The sequence below is a fragment of the Schistocerca americana genome, chromosome 3 (genome assembly GCF_021461395.2).
Source record: "Schistocerca americana isolate TAMUIC-IGC-003095 chromosome 3, iqSchAmer2.1, whole genome shotgun sequence".
Taxonomy (NCBI): Eukaryota; Metazoa; Arthropoda; class Insecta; order Orthoptera; family Acrididae; genus Schistocerca; species Schistocerca americana.
In genome coordinates, this window is record NC_060121.1 from 353,761,679 (window position 1) to 353,774,192 (window position 12,514).

The window sequence follows — 12,514 nt, forward strand, 5'->3', positions numbered from 1 at the left end:
GCTTGCACTGACATCATCCAAGCACTGCAGCCACACATGTGGAAGGAGGAAGATCTGCCCAGTCCGTCCTACACACACAGTTGAATATAGCCGAAGAACAATTCCGGGTATGTAAATCAAGAGCATCTGAACGGAGTGAATTTCTACAGCAAGCTAAAATTATCTTCTGGGACGAATGCACAATGGCACATAAAAAATTACTTGAAGCCATGGACAGAACATTACAAAACTTGCGAGGAAACTCTGAAGTGGGCTCATACTCTGAGAAGATTTTCGACAAACACTTCCAGTTATCCCCAAGTCAACACCAACAGACGACATCAATGCTTGCTTAAAGTAATCACATCTCTGGCCACACATACAAATACTGCGACTGACAAAAAATCTGAGAGTTGAACAAACGAAACAAGAAAGAACAGCACATTTTACTCAACAGCTTTTACAAATAGGCGAAGACACATATCCTACTGACCAGATGACGGGTCTCATTAAACTCAATGGTGATATCTGTAACATGGTCACTGTCGAAAACGAACTCTTCGACCAAATTTAACCAAACATTGTTCACAACTATACCAGTCCGGACGGACTACTTGAAAGGGCAATTTGGGCAACTAAAAATAATATTGTCGACGATATCAATTTTAGAATTCAAAAGAAAATTTATGTGAAGAGAGAATACATAAATCGATCGAAACGATGGTAAACGTTGAAGAAAGTGTAAATTTTCCTACACATTTTCTAATCTCTTTGAAAGTTTCAGGAACGTCGTTACACTGCCATCGATTTGAAATTGGACCTCCGATCGTACTACACAGCAATCTCAGCTCACCAAAACTATGTAATGGTACAAGGATGACAGTCAAACAGCTATCGAATAAGATCATCTAAGTCCGAACTTATGAATGGAAACCACTCGTCTCTAATGAACTGCCATTCCAATTTAAAAGACTACAATTTTCAGTCAGATTAGCCTGCGGTTTTACAATCAACAAAGCGCAGGGGCAAACTTTAAAATATTGTGACATCAACCTCAGAGGTTCCTGCTTCTTTCACGGTCAACTGTATGTAACTTTCTCTCGATAGAAAACTCGAAAAATTTGAACATATATACCCTCGATAACAAAATGAAAAAATGTTGTTTGTAAATAAGTATTTTAAATAGTTAGAATACGTTTTCAATACTTTTTACCTCCTATATTTTAAAGTTTATGGATTTATTCGAACTACCACACAATCTCGTATCACTCCCTGAGTGAAGACTGGCACGCCCGCTGTAGTATAATGAACAATCTGGCAATTAGGGCAAATACGGTTCCCAAGTTCCCTCACACGTCTGGTAAAATGTGGAGGGACTCCGCCATGCTTGAAGTACGTTGTTGTCAGCGAGGCCAAACGAACATCCGCAAAGCGTTCAACAAACGATTTAAAAAAAAAATAATGCATGTAATTCTGTCCCGTCAATCGGTCTTCTAAAACGACTGGACCTATCAATGTGTTACTAATCATGCCGCAGCAAACATTGATCGAGAAACGAATCTGGAAATTGGTTTTTATTGTAGTGCGTGGATTTTCCTGTAACCGTCGATGATTATTAAGTGTGATTCCATTCCATGTACACGTGCCTTCACCAGTGAATATTATTAATGGAAGCAAACGATGATTGTCATTTAACTAGTAACAAAGTTCAACTCGCATGCCTTTGTCGCTAATGTGAAGATTGTGAGACTCTGTATGTGAAATGGGTACATACTTTCTGCATGTAATGTTTTCCATATACGCTTTCGAGAAATACTGATGCGTGAAAAAAGTCGCCGTGTCCTGGTAGAAGATCTAGGCTGCACCATTCCATCAAAGTGTTGCTGTTTAGACGAAGTTGTTGATCTGCATGTTCGAAAGAAGAATGGAAATTTGGAAGAATGTGTGTTTTACGCGCGACGTGCTGAAACTCTAGTAAACAATCTACAATCAGGATATCGACGTGTCGGAAAACGCCGACGGTATTCTTCGAAAGTAGCAGGAGCACTACCAACAGTAAATATACATCAGTGTAGATATCTGGCATCTTTGCCAACTCGCGCACAAACACTTTTAACTGATACTTCTTTCTGATACACTTCCAATCCATCGCAATACTTCATTCACAAAACACCATGGACAAGTTCACGTTCAACATGCTGTTTTAATGGCACAAAGACAGCCCGAGCAAACAGGTTGACGTAGAGAGGTAGGTTGTGCTAGAATCAAACATCAAAATGTTTGGGTGGGTAGACACATACGTGTGGACCACTAGCACAGAATCAAACATATAATAAATGTGCTATATACCGGAAACAATTCGGAATAGGTCATGTGCCCATATGAAGATTTTTACATTAAAAAATGAGAAGCGTTTCTGTCATATCCCTTAATAGTGACCACTGCTTCTGGGACATCGTGCACGTTTTAGAGATTTCCAGTGTTAGATTTCACACGACACAGAAGATAGTCGAAACTATTGGGCAACTATGTGTACACCAACGAATCAGGTGAAACACAAAGACTTAAGCTAGAAGACAAACTGAGAAAATGATACACGATACATAAGTTCAAGGTTGTGCTCGGAGCGCCACATGTTTATAAATTATTTCATCCGACAGCTGCATGATGTTCCAAAATTACAGGTCTGTGGAAGTGAATGAAATTCAAAGTAGCGAGTTTACTCTCAACGAAATAAACAGTAATAAAATAATATACATGAACGTCAAATGGTTTCCAGCATCCGAGACTGGAAGAATGGCATAGTTCACGTACTGTTTTGCTAGCTGTGAAAGAGTAAATTTAAAAATTGTGAATAACTTGTTAGCAAAATTATTTTTTTTAACTACCAAATGCGGAATATTCGCGATAAATTAAAACTTGGAAAAAGATGCCAATCATAAAATAGAAAATATTCTTTACAATTTCTAGAGGGTGAATAGCGTTATCAATGTGCATAATTTTTCTATTTCATAATGTAGCATTTCGCATGTCCATCAAATTTTAAATTATTGTCATGCGAAGAGTGATTAAAAATAGAAAGACATTATTTGTATTAAAAATTTGTAGTTCCATATTTGTAAAATAAAAAAAGGCTTGTTAGAAAACACATTTTATTACCTGACTGCTGAAGATTTCGTCAGAAGAAAAAGCGTGAATGTAAATGCCCTTAGCGCTTCTCTCCATGAAGCAGCGAAGGGGGTCTAGGTGAGATTTGTGCAGTCGTGAGATATGAAACCAAATTGAAACAACATCTATCATCGCACTGCGCAATTGCTTCGAATAACTCTGTTACTATGGCATTGTTATTCTTTCAATAAGTATGTTATTCTTATTCCTTGTTCTAGTACACGTTAAAACACATTAAAATCTATACAGTGGACGTCATTTATTTTAAAAAATCCTGACTCCCAGTATATGACAGAAAATTATTATTTACCCTTTTAATTCAGCATCAGTCTATGGAGGAAGCTTATGTAGGTCATTCGGAGCAGAAGATGAATGTTCGGAAACAATTCAGCGAGAATATTAAGGGAAATTACGCCGATCAAATCGTTGTGTAGAGGTGAATGAGAAATGCACATTAATATCGCTTTCAACGACTTTCATAAATTTTATATTTGTCTCAACCAAAGTAATTTTAGAACAGTGTCTTGTAACTAGTAATTTTTATGATTTCTGCATGCCTGTTGTTGTTTTTGTGGGTTTCAGCCCTACCACTGTTTTGAAGGGAGTGTCTATGCTACTGTTTCCTGTGCAAGCCTGACGCACCTACTTCCTTCTGAATCTGCTTACTGTAATCACCTCGTGGTCTCCCTCGACAATCTTGACCTACAACACTTACCTCCAATAGTAAATTGGTGATCCCTTGAGGTCTCCTATCAAACGATCCATTCTCCTTCTGTACACCTGTACACACATGGAAACTGAATACATTATGAATTATGTCCACTTATTGTTACGGTTGTTTTTTCTAATACACACACAGTTTTAACAGTGATAAGGTTAAATGTTGTTAAATGTCTTTTAAATGTTGTAATCTAGTTGTGCACTTTTACTTTAAAATTCTGAAAGAGATATTCATTGGTTTACATGGATTCTTCCGTCTGATCCTATAACGTTTCAAATGTTTTCAGTTGAACTTAATCGATATGAGGTAATCATAAAGTCAACGTCCCTTAGTAACGATGCGACTTTCCACAACGAAGATTTTCCGGTTCTGAATATTACATCACCATGCCTTTAAAAAGAAAGTTGTTTATGAAAATCAATAACAACTTACAAAATCCAAATTTTTTCTGTTGGTCATGAAAGATCCCCCTCCGCCCCCCCCCCCCCTCCATTGGTAGTACACATTAGTGAAAATGTGTTGGTATTGTTAAGTCAGTGCCAAAGATATTTTCAGGTCCTGGATTCTATTACGCAAGTGTCTCTTTAAAAAGTATGTAGTTAATAAAAGTCAACAACAATGAGTAATATTTTTTGGGTTTGTGAAGTGCCACCACCCACACCCCCGTGCAGTTCAATAATTAATTTAGTTAGAGATAAAAGCTACTGTTTATTTTGAACTTAGGAGGCTACATCGTTATTGCACCAAGAAACTACATTTTCTCGAAATTTTAATTCAAATTCACCTGACTAAAACAAACTTCTTTGAACGAATGAACCTCCACATAGTATTGTTTCCTTATCTTCAGCTTTTTAAGTTGCATATAATTGAGCAATACGTCTAATTTACCGTTAAATGTTGTGAAAGATCTGCTCAAGACAGTCATGAGAAGCACGACATGAAACCGTGTTTTTGACAGCAAAGTGGCACTGCTTTCATAGGTTACAACTGTTTTATTTTGATTCTATTGTTTCTTCTAGGCTCTGGGGCAGAAAGCTGTTTCACCAATCACCTCTCGGCACGAAACACAATTAGTTTTAACGACCTGTCTGTTTCACGTCTCTCTTGCAAAGGTTCAAAACGGCTTTAGCGGTGGAAACGGCCGCCATTGAATAGCGTAAAAACAACCGAGTAGTGACCACACAATCGAAACAGAAGCTGCGAATTTATACTACAGCGCAACAGTGACATGGGATGTAGAGTTTGTCTTACATTTACAAATTTATCTACAGTTACGGGATCATTAGTTGCGCCATATCACTCCAGTTCATCGTGGCATATAATTTTGAAGTTAACTAAAATAATGAAGTGTCACTGAGGGGCGGCACACCTATGTCGGATCAAATCAACCACGTGATAGCAAAAACAAATGCTCCACCACTGAAACAGCTAGTTCACGTGCATACAGTTAGTCGCCAGCAAAATATCGCTGAAAATAGTTACACAATGAGACAAAGTAAGTTGGAGGTAATCAACATGTGATTGCAGCTCCTGATAACGACTGACTTTTCTCTTTGTCTGACCTTTATCTAATCTGGATAGAGTATTTACATAATTTACATGCAGTACTCACATAAATATTTCAAGCCGTTCCTAGGCTGAATTATCTAGGATGAATTTTATTTAGCTTCTTTATTTACTTTATTATGTTTAACTTAGTAATTATTCAAAAATACGTGACTTTCATCAATGTGTTACTAATCAAAATGTATGAGTAAACCTTTTACTGCAGAATAAATTATAAAATGCCGTGGAAGATTAAAAGTATTTATGAGCTTAGCGACACCATTCATTGCAGTGATGTGACAAAAGTCGTGGGATACCTTCTAACATCGTGTCGGACCTTCTTTTGCCCGGCTTAGTGCATGCGGTTCGACGTGGCATGGACTCTATAAGTCGTCGCAAGCTCCATACAGAAATACTGAGCAATGATTCCTCTACAGCCGTCATTAATTGAGATAATGTTGCCATTGCAGTATTTTGTGGAGTAACTGACCTCTCGATAATGTCCCGTAAGTGTGCCATGGAATTCTTTTCGTGTGATATGGGTGACCAAATCTTTCGCTCTAATTGTCCAGAATGTTCTTAAAACCAATCGCGAACAGTTGTAGCCTAGTGACGTGGCGAATTGTCATGCATAAAAATGTCTTGAATGGCTGAAAATGGTCACCAAGCAGCCGAATATAAGCATTTCCAGTCTATTATCGGTTCAGTTGGACCAGAGGATAGAGTCCATCCCATGTAAACACAGCCTACACTATTCTGGAGCTACCAACAACTTGCTCAGTCCCTTTTGACAACTTGGGTCCAAGGCTCCGTGGGATCTACGTCACACTCGAATTCTACTGTCAGTTCCTGCCAACCGATATCGGACTCAACTGAAAAAAAACCACCGTTTTTCTGCCTTCACTGACATCTACAAATAAATATTTAGGAAGTCATTCAATGTAACTCAGCAAACAATTTACAACTAAAAAAAAAAATAGTTCCAAAGCAAGTGTTCAGCAAAGCTTGTAATGTAACGTTCCGGTTGGAAGGTTACAATTTCAATAACGAGATAAAACATTACACTAGTTTTGGGAAAGAAGCCTTTCCTGAGTGGTCATAAGCAATTACTACATATTTTAGACGTTAGGATGTACATACCTGAATCGGACTAATTATTGGCATTGTCTGGTACATATTCAGAACCGCTATCAGAAAACGGTGTATTTTCAACGACTGGAGAGGACATCATGAAGAAAAAATCACGTATTGCGTAACAGCAGATTACTGTGTCTAACAGTACACCAAGGCAAACAACCCGATGTTGCAAACTGATTTACACTACATGACTTCGGAACATTTCGACTCATTTACTCTGTGGTCAGTACATGTCCTGCCATCCAGAGTAAGAAATGTGAAATTGTGACTTACTCGTCTCGGCAAATGAAACGTTTGGAATCTGTTACGCCATGTAAGTCACTAGCAGAAAAACGATGACTTACACTGATTGGCTTCTGAACCCTCCATTTCATGCTTTTACTATCCAGGTGATCTCATAGGCTGCCCTCTTCGATTTTATTTATGCATCTAGGACATCAGTTTCCTGAATCAGTACGTCTAAAAGAATCTAGTTTGATGATTAAAGATTTTCAGAGCGACGTTAAATACAAACGATTCTAATTTATTTAAATAGTCGTCAGTAGCTCAGACCGTAGCATAAAAGCCTGATAAATGTTCAGCCGGTGCCTAGAATCTCAAGCCGGCCGCGGTGGTCGAGCGGTTCTAGGCGCTTCAGTCCGGAAACCGCGTGACCACTAGTGTCGCAGGTTTGAATTCTGCCTCAGGCATGGATGTGTGTGATGTCCTTAGGTTAGTTAGGTTTAAGTAGTTCTATGTTCTAGGGGACTGATGACCTCAGATGTTATGTCCCATAGTGCTCAGAGCCATTTGAACCTAGAATCTCGCTATTAGAAATTTGTGTTTTTCTTTTACTTAAATTCCCCATTTATTAACAAATAGAAATGATAATTAAGAAACATTGAATTTTAAATATATTATTACCAGTGCGAATACTTCATTCTTCAGAAGAGAACATTTCTAAAGACGTCGAAACATGTGTTAAGGGGTTCTCCATAAACCTTGTTCTATTGCAACAGATTTGGCTATTTTTTAACTGTTTGCGTCACGAGAAACTATAGAATTACAACGTTTTAATCAATATCGTATGCCAACTAGCTCTGCAGATGATGAAGAAATTGATGAAATGTCTGATGAGATAAACGAAATTATTCAGATAGTTTAATAGTCATGGGTGACTGGAATTCGAGAGTAGGAAAAGGGAGAGAAGGAAACGTAGTAGGTGAATATGGATTGGAGCTAAGAAATGGAAGAGGAAGCCGCCTGGTAGAGTTTTGCACAGAGCATAACTTAATCATATCTTGGTTCAAGAATCATGAAAGAAGGTTGTGTACATGGAAAAATCCAGGAGTTACTAGAAGGTATCAGATAGATTATATAATGATAAGACAGAGATTTAGGAACCAGGTTTTAAATTGTAAGACATTTCCAGGGGCAGATGTGGACTCTGACACAATCTATTGGTTATGAAATGTAGATTAAAACTAAAGAGACTACAAAAAGGTGGGAATTTAAGGAGATGGGACTTGGATAAACTGACTAAACCAGAGGCTGTACAGAGTTTCAGGGAGAGCATAAGGAAACAATTGACAGGAATGGGGCAAAGAAGTACAGTAGAAGAAGAATGGGTAGCTGTGAAGAATGAAGTAGCGAAGGCAGCAGAGGATCAAGTAGATAAAAAGACGAGGGCTAGTAAAAATCCTTGGGTAACAGAAGAAATATTGAATTTAATTGATGAAAGGAGAAAATATAAAAATGCAGTAAATGAAGCAGGCAAAAGGGAATACAAACGTCTCAAAAATGAGATCGACAGGAAGTGCAAAATGGCTAAGCAGGGATGGCTAGAGGACAAATGTAGGGATGTAGAGGCTTATCTCACTAGGGGTAAGATAGATACTGCCTACAGGAAAATTAAGGAAACCTTTGGAAAAAAGAGAACCACTTGTATGAATATCAAGGGCTCAGATGGAAACCCAGTTCTAAGCAAAGAAGGGAAAGCAGAAAGGTGGAAGGAGTATATAGAGGGTTTGTACAAGAGCGATGTACTTGAGGACAATATTATGGAAATGGAAGAGGATGTAGATGAAGATGAAATGGGAGATACGATACCGCGTGAAGAATTTGACACAGCACTGAAAGACCTGAGTCGAAACAAGTCCCCGGGAGTAGACAGCATTCCATTAGAACTACTGACGGCCTTGGGAGAGCCAGTCCTGACCAAACTCTACCATCTGGTGAGCAAGATGTATGAGACAGGCGAAATACCCTCAGACTTCAAGAAGAATATAATAATTCCTATCAGAAAGAAAGCAGGCGTTGACAGATGCGAAAATTAACGAACTATCAGTTTAATAAGTCACAGCTGCAAAATACTAATACGAATTCTTTACAGACGAATGGAAAAACTAGTAGAAGCCGACCTCAGGGAAGATCAGTTTGGATTCCGTAGAAATATTGGAACACGTGAGGCTTCCTTACGACTTACGGCTTATCTTAGAAGAAAAATTAAGGAAAGGCAAACCTACGTTTCTAGCATGGCGAACCTACGTTTCTAGCATTTGTAGTCTTAGAGGAAGCTTTTGGCAATGTTGACTATAATATTCTCTTTCAAATTCTAAAGGTGTCAGGGGTAAAATACAGGCTCTTTACAATTTGTACAGAAACCAGATGGCACTTATAAGAGTCGAGGGGCATGAAAGGGAAACAGTGGTTGGGAAGGGAGTGGGACAAGGCTGTAGCCTCTCCCTGATGTTATTCAATCTGCATATTGAGCAAGCAGTAAAGTAAACAAAAGAAAGATTCGGAGTAGGTATTAAAATCCATGGAGAAGAAATAAAAACTTTGAGGTTCGCTGATGACATTGTAATTCTATCACAGACAAAAAAGATCTAGGAAGAGCAGTTGAACGGTATGGACAGTGTCTTGAAAGGAGGTTATAAGATGAACATCAACAAAAGCAAAACAAGGATAATGGAATGTAGTCGAATTAAGTCGGGTGATGCTGAGGGAATTAGATTACGAAATGAGACACTTAAAGTAGTAAAGGAGTTTTGCTATTTGGGGAGCAAAATAACTGCTGATGGTCGAAGTAGAGAAGATATAAAATGTAGACTGGCAATGGCAAGGAAAGCGTTTCTGAAGAAGAGAAATTTGTTGACATCGAGTATAGATTTAAGTGTCAGGATGTCGTTTCTGAAAGTATTTGTATGGAGTGTAGCCATGTATGGAAGTGAAAAATGGGTGATAAATAGTTTGGACAAGAAGAGAATAGAAGCTTTCGAAATGTGGTGCTACAGAAGAATGCTGAAGATTAGGTGGGTAGATCACAGAACTAACGATGAAGTATTGAATAGAATTGGAGGGAAGAGGAGTTTGTGGCACAGCTTGACAAAAAGAAGGGACCGGTTAGTAGGACATGTTCTGAGGCATCAAGGGATCACAAATTTAGCATTGGAGGGCAGCGTGGAGGGTAAAAAATCGTAGTGGGAGACCAAGAGATGAATACACTAAGCAGATTCAGAAGGATGTAGGTTGCAGTAAGTACTGAGAAATGAAGAAGCTTGCACAGGATAGGGTAGCATGGAGAGCTGCATCAAACCAGTCTCAGGACTGAAGACCACAACAACAACAACAGTATTTTTCTATTTTTAATCAGTAGTCGTATGAAAATAAAATTTGATGGCCATGCGAGACGCCACTTTATTAAATCGAAACACTGTTCACTCCTTATAAATAACCAAGTATTACATTTTCAATTTGACGTTTGACACTTTTGTACCAGGTTTTAATTTACAGCGAATGTTCCTCATTTTCAAGCGATTAGAAGTTAAAGATTAAAAAGATCTTATTTTTGTTAATAAGTTATTATTCAGTATTTGTTAATTTATCTTTTAATTCATTAACAAATTCTAATTTAAATAAAAGTTTAAAAGCTGAGGAGAATCTCCAAAATGCTCGGGATATTTTTACGTATATGGTGAAATACCATGTAATTTTCGATAACAACTTTTTATATCCCTTTCTTAGAAAAGGGACAAGCGATTAAGAACATTCACAATATATATCAAGTGGTCCCCTAACACACAACGGTATGGATTTAATCGGTTAGTAATTTACAATGATCATAACGTACTCATTTCAGAGGGACTGAGGTAATCGTTTGTGATAAAGGAAAGGGGACATCCTTTCGCGTTCATTTAAGATCCACACAGGATGCATGCTGTAGTACCATTTGCTGTTCATTACAGTAATATGGTGGTGGCAGAGTGGGAAATAAGAGCTGTCTGGGAGGGAGAGGAGATGGGGAAGTGGAGCTCACGAAACTCTTATACATACTCTTATACTCTCGAACATTGCGAAAATCGATGTAATACTCAAACTCTTCCAGCATACCGGTATTCCTCTGTTCGATACCCCGAGTTCCATGGACCGCATCGCGAAAATAATTAGTAACACGAAAATCACCAATGTACACCGGCGACTGACACCCACACAGAAACTCGTAAGGACGAACAACAGAGAACCATGGAAATGAACTGAGCCTAAGCCTTTTCACAAGCATGGTTGGTTGGTTATAACAGAAGTTGCAACGAGGGATCTTAGACAATAACCAACTACAACTACACATAAGTGACCACATTGGTGATCGACTTTCACCTCACTACACCTTACTAAGGGAACCAAAATACCGTCAAAATGGAATAAATAACACCAAACATTTCCCTATCATAATAAGATTAAAGTAGGAAGAACTACAAAAGATAAATCAGAAAATTATCACATTCTGATATCTTTCACGTAAGACCAGAAACAACTGCTCCAAAAGACACTTTCTGTCCATATACTGAAGAAGTGAAAAAGCGTCTGAAAGCCACCCCTGCTAGCGAAACAGCTCCTCTGCTTAAAAGGGTGCTGGGAAGGGATTTTCTGAGCTTAAGATGACCAAATGAGTCTCTCATACCGTGCCTTTCCATTTTTACGGCCTGTTAAATTCTCTGTTTCCTTCTGTGTTTTACTTTCCAAGTACTAAAGTCAATCACGCTTGGAATGCAGGATAAAGGAAAAGTAGTATCCAGTGCGACCATTGAAGTAAAACAAACAGCTTGGTCCATCATTTTTCCAGAGGTTTAGTAAAGTCTTGCATATTGCTTAAAAAGCTTTTTCGTAAGTTATTCCACAACAATTTCCTAAACTGCAATTAAGAATGCACTACAGTGCCTACAGATACGCATTTCTGGAATGTTAACATTGCAGTCAGAGTCGTCATAAAACAATTGAATCCCTGATGTAGAATGTATTACCTCGTAATTTACGCTGGCGTAATAAAAACACTACTGTAAAGACGGTGGGCAGATATTATAATCAAGTATTCCACTGATCATATCTGTAAGGGGCAGTCAGATGAAAATGAGTCCGTTGGATAGAAAGTAAGTAAGCTGTTAATACATTTATGCCATTGTGAGACAGGACCGGCAATGCCTTCGTGGAAATTTGTTTGTGTTTGCCTAAGGAACCATGAAAGAACCCTGACATCCGCGTCTTGGATCGAAGTAAGTCGACGGCCGCAGATGTCTTTCTCCAGGACTTCAAAAATGTGCAAATCGCATGGGAAGAGATCGGAACTGTATGAAGGATATTGAGCCGTGGTAAAATTTGCTGTTTTGAAGAGCGCGCCGCAGCGCTTAGTGTAAAGCAGTTGCCCTCCGCTTTTGGCGCTGGCGCTGTGGTGGCAATCGCAGCTTTGGTGTCTCCCTCTGGTGGAAAAGGGGAAAGGAAGCCTGCTCGCGTGCATTTAAGGGGTTCTATGAGATCGCTAGGCGACGAGTCTGGTCAGTTGGTCAGCCGGGTCAGTGTGCAGCAGTCAGTGTCTGTCGTCCGGAGTGCTAGTATGTGTTGGGCCGGCAGTGTGTTCGAGTTGGTTCGGGCAATGGTCATTGGCGATTCGATCGATCGGTTGGTCGGTCGCGCACTGGGACATAAGATGAC